The sequence below is a fragment of the Arachis ipaensis genome, chromosome B8, assembly GCF_059453495.1.
Source record: "Arachis ipaensis isolate K30076 ecotype BB chromosome B8, ASM5945349v1, whole genome shotgun sequence".
Lineage (NCBI taxonomy): Eukaryota > Viridiplantae > Streptophyta > Magnoliopsida > Fabales > Fabaceae > Arachis > Arachis ipaensis.
Genome location: NC_142443.1, coordinates 31,179,606 through 31,194,932, shown reverse-complemented (window position 1 = coordinate 31,194,932; position 15,327 = coordinate 31,179,606). Strand labels below are relative to the sequence as shown.

The 15,327-nt window shown below is 36.5% G+C and overlaps 1 non-coding gene across 1 annotated transcript; it reads left to right on the top strand.

Annotated features, from left to right (window-relative positions):
- The first annotated feature begins 10,483 nt into the window (after positions 1 to 10,483).
- On the top strand, positions 10,484 to 10,591 carry LOC148547597 (small nucleolar RNA R71). Its single transcript, XR_015898257.1, has one exon. It is a non-coding gene; the product is annotated as a small nucleolar RNA R71 (small nucleolar RNA).
- Positions 10,592 to 15,327: the final 4,736 nt, after the last annotated feature.

Below are 15,327 nucleotides of genomic sequence, written 5' to 3'. Positions count from 1 at the left end.
GCCAACACGGTGATGCTTCGACCCGCAACGGTGACCTTCGACCTCGATTCACGACGGTGACCTTCGACCCAGTCGTGACGGTGACCTTCAACCCGCAACGGTGATGCTTCGCTCCGGCATTTGTTGGAGGTGACGGTGGTGTTTGTACTTTGGAGGAAGAAGGTTGAAGAGAAACTGAGAGAAAGTTAGGGTTGGGACTTGGGAGGTGACTTGAAGTCTTCGAAGAGAATTGATGCTTCAGCCTTTTTTTATTTTTTTCCCTTTTTTTTAACCAGCGCCAAAACGGTGCCGTTTCGTGGCTTGGGAGGAAAAACCGGTACTTGCTGAAACCCGGCCGGTTTGACCAATTCACCAGTTAACCATCGGTTTGGCCGGTTTTCTTACCGATTTTTTGCAAGACCGTTTTACAAGTGGATCGGACCGACTACCTGACCGGTTTTCGATTAACCCGGTTGAACCGGCCGGTCCGATCCAGTTTTCAGAACCTTGGTATTTGCTAAGTTAATTTGGATTTAAACACGGTTAAGTGAACTCAGGTAACCTTGTTCAATACCACCAACTGTCTTTTGTGATAACATGTTTTATTTGCATATAATCCCATATTACATAAAAGGACCAAGCATTTCGAATTAAAGCTATTATTTTGTAAGGGATAAAGTCATTCAAGGTCTGGTAGTAGTCACTTATATTCTAGGAGCTGAGCAAATTGCTGAAATTACAACAAAACTTGTATCACAATCACTCTTTGACAAATTTAAAGGTAAATTTAGATTGGCTTTAAAGCCATCTTAAATTTGTGTGTGGGGGGAAGGGGGATGTTAGATATATATGAAGAGTTAGTTATTAGACTTTAACTAACTAATTGTATAAAGATATCTCTCTATGTGTAAACTCAATAATTAATAATAATCTCTCATTTTTTCATCTATTGTCTATTTTTCTCACTTTCCAATTCTCTCAATCTTTCTCTGCTCATTCATCTCTCTTGCTTACTCAACAAGCTTTTATTTTCTTCTATCTTAAATACTTTGATAGCAGTCTCATATCACAATCCTACAAATTTATGTTCCATGAGGTAATCTTAAATTTACCTCCAGAACATACTCTAAAAACACATACTAAGATTATTAGTGGTACATCAAATATGTACAAAGTTATTTGAATTTATTTTAGACACATTTAAAGACAATTATTATATTTAATTCTCAAAATTTTTTTAGAAAATTAAAATTGTTGTCGACATTTTTTGTTTTTAAAAATGCCTATGACATTACCATAAAATTTTAAATTGATCTTCTCTTAAAAGAATGTTAATTTTTGAATAAATTTATCTCCCTAAAATAATAATTATAATTGTTTTTCTTTTTAAAAAAAACATCTTGAGTCAAATTCATCACCTTCTCTCATCCAATCTTTTTTCACATATCAAACCATACCCTCATTCCATCTAGCTGCATATCCATTAAATATACACTACTATCATCACCACCACCACCTCAGTTCTAATTCAAAAGTCTCAACTTCATACACAATTATCTTAGTGACAAATTAAAAATCAAAACAATTTTAATAACAATCCTACAACAAGTATTGGTTTATACGTTCCCAAAAAAATTAAGAAAATATTAACGAAGAAGACAAAGTGAAAAAAGCTACTAGTTAAGACTAGAAGTGAATCGAGCTAAGTCAAACCAGCCTAAATTCAAACTCAGCTAAAAAAAAAAAAAGAAAAAAGAGATCGACTCTTAATAATTAAGCAAGCTTGTTTGTTAAGTTCAAATTCGACACACAAGAAGCACATAAAATGACTTATGCTTAGGAACGGACTCAAATAACATGAATATATAAAATTTTATATTAAATATTAATATATAGATATGTTATTTAAGTCTATCATAAATAATTTAATTAGAGTTGTTATTCATTCAATTTAGAATAAAATAAAATAAAAAAGATATTATAATTTAGATATAAAAAAATAAAAATCAATGTAACTTAACTTACATGAATAATATAATTATGTGTGTATAAAATTATATATTATTATTATAAATTAAAAGTATAAATATAATAAGTAGTATCTATAATTAACTCAGCTCATGAGATAATAAACTAAGCTTACCTAAGTTTAGCTTCAACTAATAAGCTCATGAGCTTATTTTATCAAACTGTTAATAAGTCAAATTTGAGCTAACTCCTGAGCTTACTTGACTAACTTCGAGGCTTACCATCAGCTATTGTTGCTACATAATCCTCCTCCTTTGTGTTGTCAGAATCATTGCTGATGTCAACACCTCGTGATACTTCTGTCATTTACGTTGTATGCCATCTTTAGAACCACTATTGTTGTTGATATGACACAATGTCTCCTTTGCCATTTTTTGAAACTATACTACTGTAACAAGCTTTCTCTTTCCTCTTCTCAATGTTGTCGCATTTTTCTTTTTATTTGCCTTACCGCACCCTTCTACCCCCTATTTTCTAAACCTAAACCCAAAGCAATTTTTAGGTTTGCTACCACTACATCTTCTACTTTCTTTTCTTTCTTTCTTTTTGTCATTGTTGTTGTTAGTAGTGGTGGATTGTGAAAAAGAATTTGGAATGGTCATAAAGAGTTGATAGTAGAATGAAGGTGAATATGCGGATGATTGGGTGTGGGTGGTAGCAAGTAGATAAAGGACAATAATAGTAGGTGAAATTTGGATAAAGAGGATTATGATGGAAGTGTAGTGATAGTGGTGGTGTATTTTGTAAAAAATAAATTGTTTCAACCCGCTTTTCTATTAGTTATAAACACATATATATACATCTTTTGATATACATCTATATCAAATCTTTTCCATCTTAAAAGGCATAATTTACTATCTTAATAAATTAGAATACATAACTTCCTATCCTAGTAATATACATGAGAGTACTCAAAGAGTACTGTATCTATATTTTATTATCCATTAATACCCCCTTAAGGTGGAGCATGCAAGTCTTCAATGCCCAACTTGACCAATATTACATCAAACTTTTTGGCACCAAGAGCTTTAGTAAAAATATCGGCTAACTGAGTGTGAGTAGGAACATAAAATGGAAGGAGGCGTTAGTGCATGATCTCATCCCGAACAAGATGACAGTCTACTTCAATGTGCTTCGTGCGTTCATAAAAAACTGGATTTTTAGCAATGTGAAGAGCAGCTTGACAGTCGCAATAGAGATGATGGGGACATGATGAGGTACATATAGAGAGAGGAGAGTATATCTTTAATCTACTTCAACTCTTTTATTGTCTGAGCCATTGAACAATATTCAGCCTCAGCAGAAGAGGCAGACACTGTCTGTTGTTTCTGAGTTTCTAAGATATTGGTGAGTTACCAAGTTGGATGAACCAGCCTATGATTGACTTGCGAGTAAGTGGACAATTAGCCCAATCGGAGTCACACCATCCATAGACCTGCAAATTATTTTCTCGTGGGAGAAGAATTCCTTATCCAGGGTATCCCTTTAAATAGTGTACAATACGTAAAGCGGCTTGCTAGTGTTCAGTGCGTGGATTTTGCATGAACTAGGATAACATGTAAACATTGTAGGCTAGATCAGGTCGAGTAAAACACAAATAAATCAGTATTCTAACAAGCCGACGATATATGCTAGGATCAGATAAAGGAGAACCTGTAGCTGATCCCAATCGATGATTCTCTTCACACGGTATTGCTATAGGCTTAGCACCTAGAAATTCTGTTTTGGTAATTATGCCCAAAGTATATTTTCTTTGGCACAGGAAGATTTCAATCTGAGATCTGGCAACCTCAACTCCCAAGAAGTACTTCAGCTGGCCTAAATCTTTCATGTGAAAATATTTGTGTAAATACTCTTTGAAACGTTGAATTGTAGCACTATTATTTCCTGCAATTACAAGGTCATCAACATATACCAAAACTACTAATTGCACGCTATTGTGTCGAAGGCTAAACAAGGAATGGTCCTTTGGGTATTGTTGAAAACCATATCGAAGAAGGGCAGATAAAAATTTTGCAAACCAGCAACGTGGAGCCTACTGCAGGCCATAGAGAGATTTCTGAAGTTCGCAGACCAGTCCTTGTTAAGGCACTTGAAAACCAGGGGGAAGCTTCATGTAAATGTCCTCATCAAGCTCTCCATGAAGAAATGCATTGTAGACATCCATCTGGTGGAGTTCCCAATCTTGGGCTGCTGCCACTGCGAGTGTTGTGCGAATTGTTACCATATTCACCACTGGGAAAAACGTTTCATTGTAATCCAAATCTTTCACTTTATTATTTCCCAAAATTACTAGTCTTGCTTTGAACCTCTTTATTGTGAGCTTCCAAGTGTTTTTAATTTGAAGTGCACAAATTTTCTTGGGACATAGCTTCATGCCAATGCTCATCTCTAGATGCTTGTGAGAAAAATAAGGGCTCCTGTTCTGTCTGAAGAGAGGTCAGAAAACTGCGGTGTTGTTTGGAAAAAGAATTATAATTCACAAACTTTTGTATAGGATATGACACACCTGAAAATTTTAATGGAGAGGGAAGTTGGTCAATATGGCTTATTGGTATCGTGGCAGCAGAGACGAAGTCGCGCAACCTGACTGAGGGTGTCTTCATGTTGTGACCTCGACCAAGTAGAACTTCCATCGTGACTGGTGGTAGATCGGAAGTCGGCATTGTTTCTACTGCACTTGGTTCCGATGCATCGTCAGCGATGTACTCTTCAATCTCTTCATTGAGTTCATGTCCCCTTTGTTTGTGAATAGATGCTTCAATGAGGGATTTCCCAGTCATTTAAATGTGGAGTACTAGGCCCAAGTGTGGATTCTGAACTTGGCCCATTATGTGTGTCTTCTTCAACAATTGTTTCTATTACAGGAGGTCCAATATCTTCAATCCATGGTGCCGGTGCCAAAGTCTGAACCTCTTGAAAAGGAAATATATCTTCAACAAAATGAACATCAAGAGAGAAAAAAAAACTACTTTTTCCAAATCAAATAGTTTCCATCCTTTTTGCCCGAATGGGTACCTGACAAACACACATTTTCTACTACGGCTGGAAAATTTGTCCCATTACTTATTCTGATTTTGAGCATAACATAAAGAGCCAAAAACCCTTAAGTGCTCTGGTGCACGAAATTGTGATCTCAGGAAACGGCGCCAAAAACTCTGTACGCACGTCTTAATAAATCGTTTTTCATTCACAACTTCGATACAACTAACCAGCAAGTGCACTGGGTCGTCCAAGTAATAAACCTTACGTGAGTAAGGGTCGATCCCACGGAGATTGTTGGTATGAAACAAGCTATGGTCATCTTGTAGATCTCAGTCAGGCGGATATCAAATGGTTATGGAGTTTTCGAAAATAATAATAAATAAACAGAGAATAAAGATAGAAATACTTATGTATATCATTGGTGAGAATTTCAGATAAACGTATAGAGATGCTTTCGTCCCTCTGAACTTCTGCTTTCCTGCTGTCTTCATCCAATCAGTCCTACTCCTTTCCATGGCTGGCTTTATGTAAGGACATCACCATTGTCAATGGCTACTTTTCATCCTCTCTGTGAAAATGGTCCGATGCGCTGTCACTGCATGGCTAATCATCTGGAGGCATCACCGTGGTCAATGGCTGCATCCTATCCTCTTGTGAAAATGGTCCAAATACTCTGTCACAGCACGGCTAATCATCTGAGGTTCTCGATCATACTGGAATAGGATTCACCCTCCTTTTGCGTCTGTCACTACGCCCAGCACTCGCGAGTTTGAAGTTCGTCACAGTCATTCAATCCCAGAGTCCTACTCAGAATACCACAGACAAGGTTTAGACTTTCCGGACTCTCATGAATGCCGCCATCAATCTAGCTTACACCACAAAGATTCTGACTAAGAGATCCAAGAGATACTCATTCAATCGAATGTAGAACGGAAGTGGTTGTCAGGCACGCGTTCATAGGGAATGATGATGATTGTCACGTTCATCACATTCATGTTGAAGTGCGAATGAATATCTTAGAAGCGAAATAAGTTGAATTGAATATAAAACAGTAGTACTTTGCATTAAATCATGAGGAACAACAGAGCTCCACACCTTAATCTATGGAGTGCAGAAACTCTACCGTTGAAAAATACATAAGTGAATACAGGGTAAGCATGGCCGAATGGCCAGCCTCCCATGGAGGTCTAGAGATCTAAAAATGATCAAAAGATGATCCCAAGATCATAAGATGTCTAATACAATAGTAAAAATTCCTATTTATACTAAACTAGTTACTAGGGTTTACAGAAGTAAGTAATTGATGCATAAATCCACTTCCGGGGCCTACTTGGTGTGTGCTTGGGCTGAGCTTGAATGTTACACGTGCAGAGGCTCTTTCTGGAGTTGAACACCAGGTTGTAACGTGTTTCTGGCGTTCAACTCTGGTTCGTCACGTGTTTCCGGCGTTTAACTCCAGACTGCAGCGTAGAACTGGCGTTCAACGCCCTTTTGCGTCATCTAAACTCGGCCAAAGTATGGACTATTATATATTTCTGGAAAGCCCTGGATGTCTACTTTTTAACGTAATTAGAAGCGCGCCATTTTGAGTTCTGTAGCTTCAGAAAATCCAGTTTGAGTACAGGGAGGTCAGAATCCAACAACATCAGTAGTCCTTCTTCAACCTCTGAATTTGATTTTTGCTCAGGTCCCTCAATTTCAGCCAGAAAATACCTGAAATCACAGAAAAACATACAAACTCATAGTAAAGTCCAGAAATGTGAATTTAACATAAAAACTAATAAAAACATCCCTAAAAGTAACTAGATCCTACTAAAAACATACTAAAAACAATGCCAAAAGCGTATAAATTATCCGCTCATCACAACACCAAACTTAAATTGTTGCTTGTCCCCAAGCAACTGAAAATCAAATAGGATAAAAAAGAAGAGAATATACTATAAATTCCAAACTATCAATGAAATATAGCTCCAATCAGATGAGCGGGACTTGTAGCTTTTTGCCTCTTGAATAGTTTTGGCATCTCACTTTATCCATTGAGGTTCAGAATGATTGGCATCTATTAGGAACTCAGAGTTCAGATAGTGTTATTGATTCTCCTAGTTCAGTATGTTGATTCTTGAACACAGCTACTTTATGAGTCTTGGCCGTGGCCCTAAGCACTTTGTTTTCCAGTATTACCACCGGATACATAAATTCCACAGACACATAATTGGGTGAACCTTTTCAGATTGTGACTCAGCTTTGCTAAAGTCCCCAATTAGAGGTGTCCAGGGTTCTTAAGCACACTCTTCTTTTGCTTTGGACCTTGACTTTAACCGCTCAGTCTCAAGTTTTCACTTGACACCTTCACGCCACAAGCACATGGTTAGGGACAGCTTGTTTTAGCCGCTTAGGCCAGGATTTTATTCCTTTAGGCCCTCCTATCCACTGATGCTCAAAGCCTTGGGATCCTTTTTATTACCCTTGACTTTTGGTTTTAAGGGCTATTGGCTTTTTGCTCTTGCCTTTTGGTTTTAAGAGCTTTTGGCTTTTTCTGCTTGCTTTTTCTTTCTATTTTTTTCGCTTTTTTTTCTGCAAGCTTTGTTCTTTGCTGCTTTTTCTTGCTTCAAGAATTATTTTTATGATTTTTCAGATTATTAAATAACATGTCTCCTTGTCATCATTCTTTCAAGAGCCAACATATTTAACATTCTTAAACAACAACTTCAAAAGACATATGCACTGTTCAAGCATTCATTCAGAAAACAAAAAGTATTGTCACCACATCAATATAACTAAACTAATTTCAAGGATAAATTCGAAACTCATGTACTTCTTGTTCTTTTGAATTAAAACATTTTTCATTTAAGAGAGGTGATGGATTCATATTCACTTACTTTAAGGCATAGACACTTAGACACTAATGATCATGTAGTAAGACACAAATATAAATAAACATAAAGCTCAAAAATCGAAAAACAGGAATAAATAGACAAGGAGATTAAGGAATGAGTCCACCTTAGTGAGGATGGCGTCTTTCTCTTCTTTAAGAACCAATGGTGCTTTTGAGCTCCTCTATGTCTCTTCCTTGTCTTTGTTGCTCCTCCTTAGTGATTTTTGGTATTTCTATCCTCAGTTGCTCCCAATAATTAAGTGGAGGAAAATGTACCCCTGAGGTATCTCAGGGATCTCTTGATTTGCAGTCAAATGTTCTACCACTGAGCTATGGAAGCTTTTGTCTTCCTTTTGTCTTCTTTTTCTCTTTTTTTTTTTGAGGTTTCTCTAGCCTTAGGTACCATCAATGGTTATGGAAAAACAAAAATCTTATGCTTTTACCACACCAAACTTAGAATTTTGCTCGCCCTCGAGCAAGAGAAGAAAGAATAGATGAAAAAGAAGATGTGGAAGAATCTAGGATTATGAGGAGGGAAGGTGGAGATTCTGTGGGGTCCACAGATCCTGAGATAATCCTGTGAGGTCCACAGATCTTGAGGTGTTAAGGATTTACATCCCTGCACCAATTAGGCATGTAAAATGCCTTTGCATGCAATTCTGGCGTTTAAATGCCGAACTGATGCTTGTTCTGGGCGTTCAACGCCCAGATGCAGCATGTTTCTGGCGTTGAACTCCAGCCAGATGCTCCTTACTGGCGTTTGAACGCCAGTGAACTCCTCCTCCAGGGTGTGCTATTTTTAATGCTGTTTTTTATTTTTCTTCAATTTTTCCAGTTGTTTTTGTGACTCCACATGATCATGAACCTATGAAGACATATAACTAATAAAAAATATAATTAAATAAAAATTGGGTTGCCTCCCAACAAGCGCTTCTTTAATGTCAATAGCTTGACAGTGGGCTCTCACGGAGCCTCACAGATGTTCAGAGCATTGTTGAGACTTCCCAACACCAAACTTAGAGTTTGGTTGTGGCCTCCCAACACCAAACTTAGAGTTTGACTGTGGGGGCTCTGGTTGACTCTATTTTGAGAGAAGCTTACTGTGCCTCTTTTCCATGTTTACAGAAGGATGTCCTTGAGTTTTAAACACAAGGGAGTCCTCATTCAATTGAAGGACTAGTTCACCTCTGACAACATCAATCACAGCTCTTGCTGTGGCTAGGAAGGGTCTTCCAAGGATGATGGATTCATCCTCATCCTTCCCAGTGTCTAGGATTATGAAATCAGCAGGGATGTAAAGGCCTTCAACCTTTACTAGCATGTCCTCTACTTGTCCATAAGCCTGTTTTCTGGAGTTGTCTGCCATCTCTAATGAGATTTTAGCAGCTTGCACCTCAAAGATTCCCAGTTTCTCCATTACAGAGAGGGACATGAGGTTTATCCCTGACCCAAGGTCACATAGAGCCTTCTCAAAGGTCATGGTGCCTATGGTACAAGGTATTAGGAACTTTCCAGGATCCTGTTTCTTCTGAGGCAATCTCAGTTGATCCAATGCATTTAGTTCATTGGTGAACAGGGGAGGTTCATCTCCCCAAGTTTCATTACCAAATAAATTGGAATTCAGCTTCATGATTGCACCAAGGAACTTGGTAACTTGCTCTTCAGTAACATCCTCATTCTCTTCAAAAGAGGAATACTCATCAGAGCTCATGAAGGGCATAAGGAGGTTCAATGGAATCTTTATGGTCTCTAGATGAGTCTCAGATTCCTTTGGTTCCTCAGAGGGACACTCCTTGTTGATCACTCTTCCTCCTTGGGATTCACGTCCTTCTCCTCTCTTGTGGGTTCGGCCATGATGGTCAATTCAATGGCCTTGCACTCTCCTTTTGGATTTTCTTCTGTATTGCTTGGGAGAGTACTAGGAGGGATTTCAGTGATTCTTTTACTCAGCTGGCCCACTTGTGCTTCTAAATTTCTAATTGAGGACCTTGTTTCATTCATGAAGCTTACAGTGGCCATGGATAGATCAGAGACTAAGTTTGCTAAATTAGAGGTATTTTGTTCAGAGTTCTCTGTCTGTTGCTGAGTGGATGATGGAAAAGGTTTACTATTGTTAAACCTATTTCTTTCACCATTATTAAAGCCTTGTTGAGGCTTTTGTTGATCCTTCCATGAGAGATTTGGATGATTTCTCCATGAGGGATTATAGGTGTTTTCATATGGTTCACCCATGTAATTCACCTCTGCTATTGCAGGGTTCTCAGGATCATAAGCTTCTTCTCCAGAAGATGCCTCTTGAGTATTGTTGGATGCAGCTTGCATTCCATTCAAACTCTGAGAAATCATATTGACTTGCTGAGTCAATATTTTATTCTGGGCCAATATGGCATTCAGAGTATCAATTTCAAGAAATCCCTTCTTCTGAGGCGTCCCATTACTCACAGGATTCCTCTCAGAAGTGCACATAAACTGGTTGTTAGCAACCATGTCAATGAGTTCTTGAGCTTCTGCAGGCTTTTTCTTTAGGTGAATGGATCCACCTGCAGAAGTATCCAATGACATCTTAGCTAATTCAGACAGACCATCATAGAATATATCCAGGATGGTCCATTCTGAAAGCATGTCAGAAGGACACTTTTTGGTCAGTTGCTTGTATCTCTCCCAAGCTTCATAGAGAAATTCACCTTCCTTCTGTCTGAAGGTTTGAACATCCACTCTAAGCTTGCTCAGCTTTTGAGGAGGGAAGAACTTGGCTAAGAAAGCCGTGACCAGCTTATCCCAAGAGTTCAGGCTATCTTTGGGTTGAGAGTCGAACCACACTCTGGCTCTGTCTCTTACAGCAAAAGGGAAAAGCATGAGCCTGTAGACTTCAGGATCTACTCCATTAGTCTTAACAGTATCACAAATCTGCAAAAATTCAGTTAAGAACTGAAAAGGATCTTCATATGGAAGTCCATAGAACTTGCAGTTCTGCTGCATCAGAGAAACTAATTGAGGTTTCAGCTTAAAATTGTTTGCTCCAATGGTAGGGATGGAGATACTTCTTCCATGTAAATTGGAATTAGGTGCAGTAAAGTCACCAAGCATCCTCCTTGCATTATTATTTTTGGCTGCCATCTCCTCTTCTTGTTCGAAAATTTCTGAAAGGTGCTTGCTGGATTGTTGTAATTTAGCTTCTCTTAGTTTCCTCTTCAGAGTCCTTTCAGGTTCTGGATCTGCTTCAACAAGAATATTCTTGTCCTTGCTCCTGCTCATATGAAAAAGAGGGAACAAAATAATAATAATAATAATAATAATAATAATAATAATAATAATAATAATAATAATAATAATAATAATAATAATAATAATAATAATAATAGGGATCCTTTTTGCCCAGGTATAGAGGTTCCCTTATGTAAGTAGAAGAAGAAAAGAAGAGTAGAAGAAAAGAAGAGTAGAAGAAAAGAAGAAGAGAAAATCTGAACTCAGAGAGAGAGAGGGGGTTCAGATTTTTGGTGAGTGAGGAAGAGATGTTAGTAAATAAATAGATGAATAGAAGGAGATGAGAGAGAGAGAGAATTTTCGAAAAGTATTTTTGAAAAATGGTTAGTGATTTTCGAAAATTAAAAGAAGAAATAAATTAAAATTGAATTTTGAAACAATTAGTTAATTAAAAAGATTTTTTTTTTTGAAAAAGAGGGAGATATTTTCGAAAATTAGAGAGAGAGTTAGTTAGGTAGTTTTGAAAGAGATAAGAAACAAACAAAAAGTTAGTTAGTTAGTTGAAACAAATTTGAAAATCAATTTTTGAAAAGATAAGAAGATAAGAAGTTAGAAAAGATATTTTAAAATCAAATTTTTGAAAAAGATATGTTTTAAAAAGATATGATTAAAAATATATGATTTTGAAAAAAAGATAAAAAGATATTTTTGAAAAGATATGATTGAAATTTAGTTTTGAAAAAGATTTGATTTTTAAAATCACAATTAATGACTTGATTCACAAGAAATCACAAGATATGATTCTAGAAATTAAAGTTTGAATCTTTCTTAACAAGCAAGTAACAAACTTGAAATTTTTGAATCAAAACATTAATTAATGATAATATTTTCGAAAATTATGAGATAAAATAAAAAAGATTTTTGAAAAATATTTTTATAATTTTCGAAAATAAATAAAAAAATGAAAAAGATTTTTTTTTGAAAAAGATTTTGAAAAAGATAAGATTTTTAAATTGAAAATTTGATTTGACTCATAAGAAACAACTAAATTTTTTTTTAAAATTTTTTGAAAAAGTCAACTCAAGTTTTCGAATTTTATGAGTGAAAAAGGGAAAGATATTTTTTTATTTTTGAAATTTTTTATGATGAGAGAGAAAAACATGAAAAAGACTCAATGCATGAAAGTTATGGATCAAAACAATGAATGCATACAAGAATACTATGAATGTCAAGATGAACACCAAGAACACTTTGAAGGTCATGATGAACATCAAGAACATATTTTTGAAAAATTTTCAATGCAAAGAAAACATGCAAGACACCAAACTTAGAAATCTTTCATGTTCAGACACTATGAATGCAAAAATGCACATGAAAAACAAGAAAAGACACAAAATAAGAAAATATGAAGATCAATCAAGAAGGTTTATCAAGAACAACTTGAAGATCATGATGAATGCAATGCATGAATGCAATTTTCGAAAAAAAATGCAAGATGAGTATGCCATTGACACCAAACTTAAAATTTGACTCAAGACTCAAACAAGAAACACAAAATATTTTTGGTTTTTTTTTTTATTTTATGATTTTTTGTATTTTCTTTTAAAAATTTTTTTCGAAAAACATATGGAAAAAGAAAATAAGAAATCCAAAATCTTTAAGAAGAATTCCAGGAATCTTTCAATATTAGCCTAAAGCTCCAATCCAAGGGTTAGACATGGCTTAATAGCCAGCCAAGCTTCAGCAGTACAAGCAATTCTCTAACATGTGGAGGCCTCAGTCCAAAAGAATTTAGACATGGCTCTACAGCCAGCCAGAGTTCAACATGCTTCATGAAACACTAGAATTCATTCCTAAAAATTCTGAAGAAAAATATATTTTTGAAAAGATTTATAAATATTTTTTTTTTCGAAAAAAAAGAAAAAAAAAATTTTGAAAGATTTTTTAAAAAAATTTTTTGAAAATTTTTTTGAAAACAAAATAAGAAGAAAATTACCTAATCTGAGCAACAAGATAAACCGTCAGTTGTCCAAACTCGAACAATCCCCGGCAACGGCGCCAAAAACTCTGTACGCACGTCTTAATAAATCGTTTTTCATTCACAACTTCGATACAACTAACCAGCAAGTGCACTGGGTTGTCCAAGTAATAAACCTTACGTGAGTAAGGGTCGATCCCACGGAGATTGTTGGTATGAAGCAAGCTATGGTCATCTTGTAGATCTCAGTCAGGCGGATATCAAATGGTTATGGAGTTTTCGAAAATAATAATAAATAAACAGAGAATAAAGATAGAAATACTTATGTATATCATTGGTGAGAATTTCAGATAAACGTATAGAGATGCTTTCGTCCCTCTGAACTTCTGCTTTTCTGCTGTCTTCATCCAATCAGTCCTACTCCTTTCCATGGCTGGCTTTATGTAAGGACATCACCATTGTCAATGGCTACTTTTCATCCTCTCTGTGAAAATGGTCCGATGCGCTGTCACTGCATGGCTAATCATCTGGAGGCATCACCGTGGTCAATGGCTGCATCCTATCCTCTTGTGAAAATGGTCCAAATGCTCTGTCACAGCACGGATAATCATCTGAGGTTCTCGATCATACTGGAATAGGATTCACCCTCCTTTTGCGTCTGTCACTACGCCCAGCACTCGCGAGTTTGAAGTTCGTCACAGTCATTCAATCCAAGAGTCCTACTCTGAATACCACAGATAAGGTTTAGACTTTCCGGACTCTCATGAATGCCGCCATCAATCTAGCTTACACCACGAAGATTTTGACTAAGAGATCCAAGATATACTCATTCAATCGAAGGTAGAACGGAAGTGGTTGTCAGGCACGCGTTCATAGGGAATGATGATGATTGTCACGTTCATCACATTCATTTTGAAGTGCGAATGAATATCTTAGAAGCGAAATAAGTTGAATTGAATATAAAACAGTAGTACTTTGCATTAAATCATGAGGAACAACAGAGCTCCACACCTTAATATATGGAGTGCAGAAACTCTACCGTTGAAAAATACATAAGTGAATACAGGGTAAGGATGGCCGAATGGCCAGCCTCCCATGGAGGTCTAGAGATCTAAAAATGATCAAAAGATGATCCCAAGATCATAAGATGTCTAATACAATAGTAAAAAGTCCTATTTATACTAAACTAGTTACTAGGGTTTACAGAAGTAAGTAATTGATGCATAAATCCACTTCCGGGGCCCACTTGGTATGTGCTTGGGCTGAGCTTGAATGTTACACGTGCAGAGGCTCTTTCTGGAGTTGAACGCCAGGTTGTAACGTGTTTCTGGCGTTCAACTCTGGTTCGTGACGTGTTTCTGGCGTTCAACTCTGGTTCGTGACGTGTTTCTGGCGTTTAACTCCAGACTGCAGCGTAGAACTGGCGTTCAACACCCTTTTGCATCGTCTAAACTCGGCCAAAGTATGGATTATTATATATTGATGAAAAGCCCTGGATGTCTACTTTCCAACATAATTGGAAGCGCGCTATTTTGAGTTCTGTAGCTCCAGAAAATCCATTTTGGGTGCAGGGAGGTCAGAATCCAACAGCATCAGCAGTCCTTCTTCAACCTCTGAATTTGACTTTTGCTCAGGTCCCTCAATTTAAGCCAGAAAATACCTGAAATCACAAAAAAATATACAAACTCATAGTAAAGTCCAGAAATGTGAATTTAACATAAAAACTAATAAAAACATCCCTAAAAGTAACTAGATCCTACTAAAAACATACTAAAAACAATGCCAAAAAGCATATAAATTATCCGTTCATCATGCTCATTACTTAGAATTGTTCCATGAAAAACCTCATACGAAGTCCTGCCCTTCAGTATTGAGGATGGGGTACAATTAATTAAATAGCCAGCAGTTAAAACACATTCTCCCCAAAATTGAATAGGAAGATTGCCTTGAAAGCGTAATGATCTAGCAACATTGAGAATATGTCGATGTTTGTGCTCCACTCGTCCAATTTGTTGCGGTGTATTAACACATGACGATTGGTGAACAATGCCTTGTTGTAAAAAGTATTATTTTAAACACATAAATTCCGTCCCATGATCAGATCGCACCATTTTAACATATTTGTTATAATGGTGTTCAACCAACATGAAAAATGTTTTCAACATGATTGATACCTCAACCTTTTCTTTCAACAAATATATCCAAAACCCTCGTGAACAATCATCTATAATAGTTAAGAAATACAAAGCACCACACGAGGAGGGAATTCTATAGGATT